This window comes from Callithrix jacchus, chromosome 9 (genome assembly GCF_049354715.1).
Source record: "Callithrix jacchus isolate 240 chromosome 9, calJac240_pri, whole genome shotgun sequence".
Lineage (NCBI taxonomy): Eukaryota > Metazoa > Chordata > Mammalia > Primates > Cebidae > Callithrix > Callithrix jacchus.
Genome location: NC_133510.1, coordinates 14105497 through 14117994, shown reverse-complemented (window position 1 = coordinate 14117994; position 12498 = coordinate 14105497). Strand labels below are relative to the sequence as shown.

The window sequence follows — 12498 nt, the reverse complement described above, 5'->3', positions numbered from 1 at the left end:
TTGCACCAACGTGCCGGGACCCCACCGCGGTGCGGACACGGCTGTCGGTGGTGGCGCCTCCCTGGAGATGCTGATTGTAGACAGGCGTGGGGAGTCTGCAGTTTGTGGTAATAGCTAAACGGAGTTGAGTTCCAGGGAGCGGGGAACGCTGGGAATAAATGATCTAAAAGGAATTTGACGCCGGGCGTGGTGGCGGCATGCTCCCACATTCCCGGGAGGTCAAGCCTACAGTGAGCCGAGATCACACCGGTACCACTGCACACCATCCTCGGCGATGGAGCGAGACGCTGCCTCGGCAAAAAAAAAAAAAAAAAAGAATTTGACGCTCAGTTTAGCTATGTATTGAGCCTTGCTATAAAAGTGAGATACAGTCTGGGCACGGTGGCTCACACCTGTAATCCTAGAACTCTGAGAGGCCGAGGCAGGAGGGTAGCTTCCGGCCAGGAGTTCTAGGTCAGCTTGGCCAACATAGCGAAACCCAGTCTCCACTAAAAATGCAAAAGTTAGGCAGACGTGGTGGTGGGCACCTGTAATCCCTGCTACTTGGGAGGCAGAGGCATGAGAATCGCCTGAACCCGGGAGTCACGGGTTACAGTGAGCCGAGATGGTGCCACTGCACTCTCGCCTGGGCGACAGAGCGAGACTCCATCTCAAAAAAAAAAAAAAAAAAATTGAGATATAATTCATATACAATTAATCTCCCCCCCCGCCCTTTTTTATTTAAATGGAAGCAGAGTCTCCCTCTGTTGCCCAGGCTGGCATACAGTGGCACCATCTCAGCCTACTGCAAGCTTCGGCTCCCGGGTTCAAGTGATTCTTTTGCTTCAGCCTCCCAAGTAGCTGGGATTACAGGCACGTGCCACCACACCCAGCTATCTTTTGTATTTTACACCATGTTGGCTAGACTGGTCTCACTTGTATCCTTCGGCCTCATCCTTACAAAGTGCTGGGATTACACGTGTCAGCCACTACGCCCGGTCTAAATTCATCCTTTTAAAGTGTGCAATTCAGTGGTTTTTTAGTATATTCACAAGGTTGTGCAACCACCACCATTACCTAATTCCAGAACATTTTTATCCCCAAAAGAAACGCTGAAACCCATCAGCAGACACCCATTATTTCCTCCTCCTACTAGCAGCATTAATATACTTCTATGAATTTGCCCATTCTCAATACTGTATCATAACATTTGTTCTTTTGTATTTAGTTTATTTCACTTAATATTTCAAAGCTCATGTGTGTTGTATGTAGCACGTATCAACTTCATTTTTTTTGACAACCGCATTATTTATTGTGTGGATATACCACATTTTGTTTCTCCATTACTTGATGACTACTGATGGCTTTCTAGGCTTTTTAGATCTATTCCTCCACAGAACTCGCAGTCTGAGACAGACAGTTAAAACTTAAGGTTTTGAAAACTAGCATTTAACTCTTGGGTTGGATCAGGTAATTCAGTGGCCTCAGGTCTTGTATCCTTTAGGGGAGTTTTTTTTTTTTTTTGATAAGGAGTTTCACTCTTGTTGCCCAGGCTGGAGTGCAATGGCATGATCTCGGCTCACTGTAACCTCTGCCTCCCAGGTTCAAGTGATTCTCCTATCTCAGCCTCCTGAGTAGCTGGGATTATAGGTGCTCACCACTAGCCCGACTAATTTTTTGTATTTTTAGTAGAGACAGGTTTCACCGTGTTGGCCAGTCTGGTCTTGAACTCCTGACCTCAGGTGATGAACCCACCTTGGCCTCCCAAAGTGCTGGGAATACAGGCGTGAGCCACTGCCCCTAGCCTGGAGTTTGTTTTTTGCAGTCTTCTATTCTCTCTCTCTCTTTTTTTTTTTTTAAGATGGGGTTCACCATGTTGGTCAGGCTGGTCTTGAACTCCCGACCTCAGGTGATCTGCCCACCTTGGTCTCCAAAGTGCTTGAATTACAGGCGTGAGCCTCTACGCCCGGCCACAGTCTTCTATTCTCAGTTCAACACTTATCAGACCACTAATTATAGTGGTAAAAAGCACAGCTGTGTTTGTGTGCAGGTCTTAGGGAGGCAGAAATCATCAGAGGTTGCTGTTGTGTAATGTATACCAAAACATGTTATCTTGTAATATAAACTGGGTGTAGTTGGAGATGAGTGTATGAAAAATGTAACTGAGCTAGCTGTGGGAGATAGTAGTTGTGATAAATTTTGAGTTGCCCACGGTATGCTTTCCCAGCTGCAGTCAAATAAGGTGACACTCTGGCTGGGGGCAGTGGCTCACGCCTGTAATCCCAGCACTTTGGGAGGCCAAGGTGGGCGGATCATGAGATCAGGAGTTCAAGACCGGCCTGGATAATGTGGTGAAACCCTGTCTCTACGAAAAATACAAAAATAGCCAGGCATGCTGGTGGGCTCCTATAGTTCCAGCTACTTGGGAGGCTGAGGCAGGAGAATTGCTTGAACCTGGGAGGCAGAGGTTGCAGTGAGCCGAGATTGTGCCACCGCATTCCAGCCTGAGTGATGAAGCAAGACTGTCTCAAAAAAAAAAAAAAGGTGACACTCTGCCTTCCTGTTTCAGCTCTAAAACTATTCATAAGTGTCCTTTTGGCTGTATACGTATTGCCATTTTTTTTTTTTGCATTTTTGCGCTTTTGGTGATTTTGCTGTTTAAAATGGCCTCCAAGAGTAGAAGTGCTGTCTAGCATTCACAAGGTGAAGGCTGTGATGTATCTTATAGAGAAAAGATAAGCTTTTAGATAAGCTTTGTTCAGGCATCACTTTTGTTGTTGGCCTGAGTTCATTGTTAATGCATCAACAATATATATTAAATAAAATATCTTTAAACAGAAGCACATATAAAACAAGGAAATGTATTGACCTGTTGAGTAACCCTGTATTTCCCTTAGGAGCAGTGGTTCAGTATTTGCTAGTTCAGTGTTGATGGTGGCTTTACTAGGACATAACTACCTTGAATAATGAGAATTGACTGTCTCAGCAATGGTTAAGGGGCAGAAATCATAGTGGATATTTTTCCATCTCTTCAGCTTTTGACATTTTTTCACTCAAGGCACTCGTTTCTAATACTAAACTGGCAGTTGTGATGTGGAGAAAAACTAAAATAAGGCTAAAATGCTCTTCAAACTATGTGCTGGGTGGAGACTGTGCTGAATGTGAGGGATTCAGTGGTTAGTGTACAGCCCCGCTGTTCTCTAATGGCTGAGTGTGGGAATGGGGAGAAATGATCATACTGTGATAGACTTAATCCTATGTTCCCACAAATTTTAAGACATACTTCATGCTGGGCGTGGTGGCTCACGCCTGTAATCCTAGCACTTTGGGAGTCTGAGGCGAGCAGAACACCTGAGGTCAGGAGTTCGAGACCAGCCTGGCCAATATGGCAAAACCCGGTCTCTACTAAAAATACAAAAATATTAGCTGGGTGTGGTCACAACTCCCTGTAGTTCCAGCTACTCGGGAGGCTGAGGCACGAGAATCACTTGAACCTGGGAGGCAGAGGTTGCAATGAGCTGAGATTGTACTACTGCACTCCAGCCTGGGCAACAGAGCAAGACTGTCTACAAAAAGGAAAAAGAACGTACTTCAGAGTGTGGTGAGCTGGATAAGGCTTTAGAGGTAAGAACCTTTTGAGATTTCTTTCTTTTCAATTAACAAATTTTTTTCTACTTTTTTTTTTTTTTTAATGAGATGGAGTCTCCCTCTTGTTCAGGCTGGAGTGCAGTGGTGCGATCTCGTCTCACTGCAACGTTCGCCTCCCTCAGCCTCCCGAGTAGCTGGGATTATAGGCATCCATCAGCATGCCAGGCTAATTTTTATATCTTTAGTAGAGATGAGGTTTCACCATGTTAGTCAGGTTGGTCTTGAACTCCTGACCTCAGGTGATCTGCCTGCCTCAGCCTCCCAAAGTGTTGAGATTACAGGCGTGAGCCACGGTGCCCAAGCCATTTTTTTCTACTTTTGCTAATTCTTTTTAAAGTATCATGAATATTACAGCACTGTATACATAAATGAAAATAAAAGAGGCCGAGCTTGATGGCTCACTCCTGTAATCCCAAGCGATTTGAGGTGGGCGGATCATGGGGTCAGAAGATGGAGACCTTCCTGGCTAACACAATGAAACTCCGTCTCTACTAAAAATACAAAAACAATTAGCTGGGCATGGTGGTGGGTGCCTATAGTCTCAGCCACTTGGGAGGCTGAGGCAGGAGAATTGCTTGAACCCGGGAGGTGGAGGTTGGGCCACTGCACTCCAGCCTGGGTGCTGGAGTGAGACTTTGTCTCAAAAAAAAAAAAAAAAAAAAAAGAAACTTGCTCCAGTCTTGTTCATCAAGCTGTTCTTGACCTTCACAGTCAGAATCTCACCCACCCATCACTGAATTTGTCAAGTCTCCCTCTTGTACTATACATCCAGAGTCCACCTGACCCATTCTTTAGCCCTCCACATATAGTAAGAAATGCTTTTGTGAGCCGAGATTGTGCCATTATACTCCAGCTTGGGAGTGTGAGGCTCTGTCTCAAAAAAAAAAAAAAAAAAAGAAAGAAATTTTTTTTTGTTTGTTTTTGTTTTTTTTTTTTTTGAGACGGAGTTTCACTCTTGTTACCCAGGCTGGAGTGTGATGGCGCGATCTCGGCTCACCGCAATCTCCGCCTCCTGGGTTCAGGCAATTCTCCTGCCTCAGCCTCCCAAGTAGCTGGGATTACAGGCACATGCCACCATGCCCAGCTAAGTTTTTGTATTTTTAGTAGAGATGGGGTTTCACCATGTTGACCAGGATGGTCTCGATCTTTTGACCTCGTGATCCACCCGCGTCGGCCTCCCAAAGTGCTGGGATTACAGGCTTGAGCCACCGCGCCCGGCCTGAAAGAAAGGTTTTTAGGTGATAAGGAAATGGAGAAAAATAAAACATCTTTGCCAGTCTTTACCTTTTTAATATCTAGATTTCAGGATTTCTTGCCATAGCCACTATTCTAGTCCAGGCTTTTTTCCTCCTGCCCCCTGAAGTTTTCTTTAATCATGTTTTTATTTCTTCTGGGAAAACACCTATCAGAATTTTGGGATCCTATGACAGATGTATATTTAATTTCTTTCTTTCTTTTTTGTGGCAGGGTCTTGCTGTGTTGCCCAGGCTGGAGTGCAGTGGGGTGATCATGGTTCACTGCAGCTTTGGCCGCCTCCTCACCCCTGCTCAAGTGATCCTTTCACCTCACCTTCCTGAGTAGCTGGGACTACAGGCATGCTACACCATGCTCGACTAATGTTTTATTTTTTTGTAGAGATGAGGCTTGTAGATACAGCCATGTTCTCTGGGCTTGTCTTGAACTCCTGAGCCTCAAGCGATCCTTCCACTTCAGCATCCTTAAGTGTTGGAATTACAAGCGTGAGCCACTGCTTGTGGCTTTTCCTGTCCTGTCCTGTCCTTCCTTTCCTTTTCTTTTTATGAGACAAAGTTTTGCTCTTGTTAGAGCAAATGCTCTAGAGTGCAATGGCATGATCGTGGCTCACCACAACCTCTGCCTCCTGGGTTCGAGCAATTCTCCCGCCTCAGCCTCCCAAGTAGCTGGGATTATAGGCATGCACTACCACACCTGGCTAATTCTGTATTTTTGATAGAGATGGGGTTTCACCATGTTGGTCAGGCTGGTCTCTTAACTCCCAACCTCAGGTGATCTGCCCATTTCGACCTCCCAGAGTGCTGGGATTATAGGCATGAGCCATCACGCCTGGCATAATTTCTTTCTTTTTTTGAGACAGAGTATCATTCTGCCACTCAGGCTGGAGTGCAGTGGCATGATCTTGGCTCACTGCAGCCTCCATCTCCTGGGCTGAAGCGGGCCCTCCACCTCAGACCCCTGAGTAGCTAGGACTACAGGAACATGCCACCAGGCCCAGCTAATTTTTGTATTTTTTGTAGAGATGGGGTTTCACCTTGTTGGCCAGGGTGGTTTTAAATTCCTCACCTCATGCAGTCTGCCCGCCTCAGCCTCCCAAAGTGCTGGGATTACAGGTATGAGCAACTGTACCCAGCCTGCCCAGCCCAGACATATTTCCAAAATTAGAAAACTATAAGGCTTCTAGAAGAAAATGAGAAGAATATCTTTAAGACCTGAGTGTGCACAAAGCTTTCTTAGGGCTCAGGAAGCCATGGAGTCACTCGAAAAAGCAAAAACAAAGATAAATATTATTACATCAAAATGTAATCACAGCCTACTCTAAGAAAATGACAGTGGAAGCACAGGGACCTATTTGACAAAAGACAAATAGGTCCTTTATATATATTCCAGATATATAAAGAACCAGTAGGCTGTGCACAGTGGCTCATGCCTGTAATCCCAGCACTTCGGGAGGCCGAAGTGGGCAGATCACTTGAGCATAGGAGTTCAAGACTAGCATGAGCAACATGGTAAAATCCTGTCTCTATTAAAAATACAAAAATTACCTGGGCATGTTGGCACCTGCCTGTAGTCCCAGTTACTTGGGAGGCTGAGGCTAGAGAATTGCTTTAACTTGGGAGGCAGAAGTTGCAGTGAGCTGAGATCATCCAAAAACCAATAGGGTTCAAGGCCTGGGATTGGGCCTCTGCTGCTCTACTCCTTGAGCCTGTGGCTCAGTCCTTGGAGTCTGCTTTCCTTTTTCATGAAGAATAGTGTGTGTAAACAGCTGTGTGGGTTTATTAGCCTGTTTCCTGCCAATAGTGTGTGAGAGTTCCTGTTGCTTAACAGTCTTGCCAATGTTTGGTGTTGTCAGTCTTTTTAGTCACTCTGATGGGTGTGGTGTATCATTCTGGTCTTAATTTTAGTCTTCAATCACTAATGGTTTTGAGCACTTTTTCCTTTGCTTATGACAATATATGTCTTATCTGTGAATTGCCTGCTCAAATCTTTTGCCCATTTTAAATTGGATTGTGTTGGATATAAAGCTTGGATTTGCAAAGAAAATAAACAAAAGATTTCTCAGCAAGGCAAGTTTACTTCTCCAGAAGGTGCTTCTCACAGGTCAGATCACCATGAGACCACCCTGAACAAAGGAAAGCAGAGACTTTTATTCCTAATGCAAAGGGGTTTCTACTACTGTGTCCTGTCTCCATAGTCTGGAATTGGACCGCACAATCTAAACTGGTCCCGGTTGGCTACTTTGAAGGATGCAGGAAGGGTAATTTGCAGGCAGGAGTAGAATATGGCTATAGGTAAAGACTGGCAGAGAAGTTGTTTACTGAGACCAGAGCAGGAAGACACAGAGTAAGGAAGTCTGGCCTTGAAAGAAGGGAACAAAGAACAAGGAAGCTTAAACAAGCTAAACCTTTGGAGAAGAACTTCTTACTGTATTTAACAGGTTGTGTGTCTTTTTATTATTGAGTTGTAGGAGTTATTTATATAATCTTTATATCCTGGTCACCTGTCCTCTGTCTGTGGTTCCCTATTCATTTTCTTAGAGTTGATAAACAGAAGTTTTACATTTTGATGTCAGTTTTCTCTTATATTTTATTTTTTTTGAGACAGAGTTTCGCTCTTGTTACCCAGGCTGGAGTGCAATGGCGCAATCTTGGCTCACTGCAACCTCTGCCTCCTGGGTTCAGGCAATTCTCCTGCCTCAGCCTCCTGAGTAGCTGGGATTACAGGCACGCGCCACCATGCCCAGCTAATTTTTTTATTTTTTATTTTTAGTAGAGATGGGGTTTTACCATATTGACCAGGACGGTCTCGATCTCTTGACCTTCTGATCCACCCACCTTGGCCTCCCAAAGTGCTGGGATTATAGGTGTGAGCCACTGTGTCCGGCTATATTTTCTTTTATAGTTATTGCTTTCTGAGTTCTGTCTAAGAAATCTTGGCTATCTTCAGGCTGTGAAGATAATCTTTCATGTTTTCTTCTATAAGTTTTTTCTTTTTTAGTTAGAGTCTCGCTCTGTTACCCAGGCTGGAGTGCAGTAGTGTGATCTAGGCTCACTCTAACCTCTGCCTCCCGGGTTCAAGTGATTTTCCTGCCTCAGCCTCCCAAGTAGCTGGGATTACAGGCGCGGGCCACCATGCCCAGCTAATTTTTGTAATTTTAGTAGAAACAGGGTTTTACCATGTTGGCCAGGCTGCTCTTGAACTCCTGATATGATCCACCCACCTTGGCCTCTCAAAGTGCTGGGATTACAGGAGTGAGCCAGTTGCGCACAACCTGTAAGTTTTATAGTTTAAGTTTTATGTTTAGACCTATCATCTATCTCTAGTTTATGTGAATGGTGTGAGATATAATTAAATAGTATTTTTTTCATATAGATATTCAGTCATTCCAGCACCATTTGTTGAAAATGCTGTTGTATTACATTTTCGAAATTAAGATGACTATACAAATGTTGATCGATTTCTGCACTCCCTTCTGTTCCATTGTTCAATCTTTATGTTAGTACCACACTTTTAATTACTGTAGCTTTTTAGTAAGTCTTGAAGTCATGTGATTGTTGTTTTTCAAGATTGATATGAATATTCTAGATCCTCTACATTTCCATATAAATATTAGAATTATCAGAATTATCTTACCAGTTTCCACAGAAAAGTCTGGTAAAATTATGGTTGGGATTGCATTGAATCTATGGATCAATTTGGAACGAAATGATACCTAAACTGTATTGAGTCTTCAAATAGATGAACTTGGTGCACCTTCCTTCTTATTTTAAAAATATCTTTTTAGGCCAGGTGTGGTGGCTTAAGCCTGTAAATTCCAGCACTTTGGGAGGCCAAGATGGGCAGATCACCTGAGGTCAGGAGTTTGAGACTAGCCTGGCCAACATGGTGAAACCCTGTCTCTGCTAAAAAATAAAAAAATTAGCCAGATTTTCTCGTTTTTTTAGCAGTTTGCCTGTGGTGTTTCTAGGTGTCCTTTTATTTGTATTCATCCTGCTTGAGATTTGCAGAGCTTCTTAAATCTGCAAATTTATGTCTATCAGCCAATTTGGGAAATTTGGAGCTATTGTTATTATTATTTTTGTAGGTCAAGCTGGTCTCTGAACTCCCGACCTCAGGTGATCCGCCTGCCTCAGCCTCCCAAAGTGCTGGGATTACAAATGTGAGCCAATGTGCCCAGGGCTGAAGCTATTATTTTTAAAAATATTTATTCTGTTCAATTCTCTTTCACTTCTTCTGGGATTTCAATTATATGTGCGTTAGACATTTTGATATCAGCCCATAGGATCCTGAGGTTCGTTGATTCTTTTCAATCTTTTTCTAAGTTTGTATTTGTGAGCAGGAGTGATAAATCATTCAGGATGATTTTTGAGATTCCTAGTTCCAGAGTAGTTCCTATTCTTTTGAAGATGTAGTAAAGTATGGTTTCTAATTCTACTAGAAGGCTTTTTTGGGGCAGTAGGGGAGATAGTTATATGTCTTTTGGATTTTACATTTTTTTTTGTCTTTCACAGCACAGTTTTCAGAGGGTACCCTTTTTTTTTCTTTTTATTTTTGAGATGGAATCTCGCTCTGTCACCAGGCTGGAGTGATCTCAGGTTACTGCAACCTCCGCCTCCATGGTTCAAGCGATTCTCTTGCCTTAGCCTCCCAAGTAGCTGGGACTACAGGTGCATACCACCACGCCCAGCTAATTTTTGTATTTTTGGTAGAGACAGGGTATTACCATATTGGCCAGGATGGTCTTGATTTCTTGACCTCGTGATCTGCCTGCTTCAGGCTCCCAAAGTGTTGGGATTACAGGTGTGAGCCACCACGCCTGGCCAACAGAGGGTACCCTTTCATTTGTTTTCTCCTCCCCAGAAAGCTTGCCTTTTCAAGACTGCCTCATCAAGTTCTGCATGTGTTTAAATGTGTCTCTCCCCAGCCCTTTCTTCCTCACCCAGTTTAACAGAATTATTTGTCAGCATTTGCATACCGTGAGTTTTCTTTTTCAGGGAGATATTTTAGTTCTGTCTCAGGCTCTCCATTCTTCTCTTCTCTCTTCTTTGCATCTCTCTTCCTATCTGGATCCCTCTTTGCTGTTCTTAAAGAGCTGGACGAGAGGTTGAGAAACATCTCTACCAGAAATTGATGTTTTTCTACTTCCAGGTAATTCGAAGCTTGTAGTATTTTCAGTCTTCTAAGTATGTTGAAGATAGGCGATGTTGGTGATTTTTTTTGTTCCACCTGTTGGTTGGTCTGTATCGTTTTTGGAGGATATGTTGGGATATTTGGATTTATGTAGCTGCCATAACCTTGGCTATGCAGATAGTCTTTCTTAACACTTTATTCTGAAAGATATGAAGCCTTTGGACAAATTTTACAACGGGCTGGGTGCAGTGACTCACATCTCTAATCCCAGTGCTTTGGGAGGCTGGGGCAGGAAGATTGTTTGAGCCCAGGAGCTTGAGACCAACCTGGTCAACATAGTGAGACCCCTGTCTCTACAGAAGAAAATGAGCCGTGTGTGGTGGTATACAACTGTAATCCAGCTACTCAGGAGGCTGAGGTGGGAAGATCACTTGAGCCAAGGAGTTTGAGGTTACGGTGAGTCATGATTGTCTCACTGCACTCCAGCATGGGCAGCACAATGAGACTGTCTCAAAAAAAAAAAAAATTTACAATCGAAGTCTGCATATCCTTCACCTAGGTTCATAAATTTGTTACTTTTGCTTTATCTCCTTGCCTTTTTCTTACTCCCCCTATACTCACACTACACACAAAAACACACTATTAGTTGAATGAATTGAGATTAAGTTGCAGAACACATGACACTTTACTCCAATACTGCATTATATACTGTCCTACATAACCATGATATAATTATCACACTAACCAGCTGTGGTGGTGTGTGCCTATAGTCCAAGCTACTTGGGGCGCTGAGGCAGGAGGATCACTTGCGGCCAGGAGGTTGCAGCTGCAGTCTCACATTCATTCCATCATCAGATTTCTCCCATTGTCCTAATAATAATCTTTACAGCTTTTCTTTACCCCTGATCCAAAATGTCATCGAAGATCACACAGTGCATTTAGTTGTCGTGTCTCTTAAGTCTCTTTATTTATTTATTTATTGAGATGGAGTCTTGCCCTGTTACCCAGACTGGAGTGCAGTGGCACGATCTTGGCTCACTGCCACCTCTGCCTACTGGGTTCAAGTGATTCCCCTGTCTCAGCCTCCTAAATTGCTGGGAATACAGGTGTGTGCCACCATGCCCAGCTAATTTTTGTTTTTAGTAGAGACAGGATTTTACCATGTTGGCTAGGCTGGTCTTGAACTCCTGAGCTCAGATGATCCACCTGCCTTGGCCTCCCAAAGTGCTGGGATTACAGGCATGTAATCCTGGCCTTAAGCCTCTTTTAATATAGAATAGTTCGCTAGCGCTTCTGTTTTGTTTTGTTTTGTTTTGTTTTGTTTTGTTTTGAGACACTGATACTTTTGAAGAGTCTAGGCCAGTTGCCTTGTAGATTTCAACTTGTTTGATTATCCTCATGATTAGATTGGCAGAAATACTACCTAAGTGGTGTGACCTTCTTAGCCCATCCATCAGGAAGCACATGATATGACTACAATTGGTGACATTAAGTTTATTATTTAATGATTAAGGTGGTAGCTCCCAGGTTTCTACATTGTAAGGGTATCTTTTGCTGCCCTCCTTTTTATTCTCAAGTAGTTTATTTGGAGATTATTCCTTTACACAGGGGTAGAGGAGAGGGGAAGAAAGACAGGAAAGGAAAACTTGACAACAAAGGGCAAGTTATCAAGCCTGTTGCCACTGGTAGCAACCCAACCTAATTCCACTGGGGAAGCTTATGGCTTGGTTGGTGGTATCCCACAGACGGCTAAGAAATCTAGGGTGTTTCAGCACCAGCTCCTGTCAGGTACCAATTGAGGGCTACTGCCAGGGTGGTTCAATTCTCTGGTGCTTACAGCTTGCCATAAACAGGTGTAAAGTAGTCTGGATACCAAAGAAAGCTCTCAGGTGACAAGATGCATATGTTGGCATTTGGAAGTCAGACCAGGGTGCACTACTGTGGTAAGAGCTGAAGGGATAATTAGTAGAGCATTCATAGTGTCTGCTATATCTCAGTACCCTAGAACCTAGAGAACCTAAAACTTGAGGCAAGAACTTATGTGCTATTATTTTTTCAAGAAGGGCACTTTCAAGCAGAGGTAGGGGAAAGGTGAGTGAGGGGAGAAGGAGGATTAAGTCCATTCGAAGGTGCGTGTTGAAGTTGGCCTCCTTGGTGCAAGTACAGTTGATGCTGATCTCCTAAAGCTGTCTCACAGGAGGATGTATAAATAACTGCATTCCAGGGCAATCCATCTAAAAGAAGGAAGGACAGTCCCCTCAGCTTCTGTATCTCATTGGAAAAAGGTTTGCTTCATAGCACATTAATTCCCACAGACTCCTGGGTTACACATGTGTGGGCACCAGGTGGGTCCCACAGGCCTTTACACCTCAAAAGCAAGCGGCAAGCTAAGGATGGGAAGCAGTAGGCATTCAGTATGAGCAGGAGGTAAGGGACCATGGGGTTGTGCCTGTGGGCAGTTGGTTATAACCCAGATGTATTTGGTCA

The 12498-nt window shown here is 43.8% G+C and overlaps 1 protein-coding gene across 10 annotated transcripts in view; it reads left to right on the top strand.

Annotated features, from left to right (window-relative positions):
* The window catches only part of RAD52 (RAD52 DNA repair protein), a 45354-nt gene that overhangs the window by 414 nt on the left and 32442 nt on the right, over nucleotides 1-12498 (top strand). The window contains exon 2 of one of the 10 annotated variants that reach the window (XM_078338395.1): nucleotides 3438-3603. The exons of 8 other annotated variants lie outside the window; for them this stretch is intronic. The gene's annotated coding sequence lies outside the window, so the exon portion shown is untranslated. Of the gene's footprint in view, nucleotides 1-3431; nucleotides 3604-12498 lie in introns of all 10 variants that reach the window. One more of the 10 variants, XM_078338394.1, reaches the window with a different exon arrangement.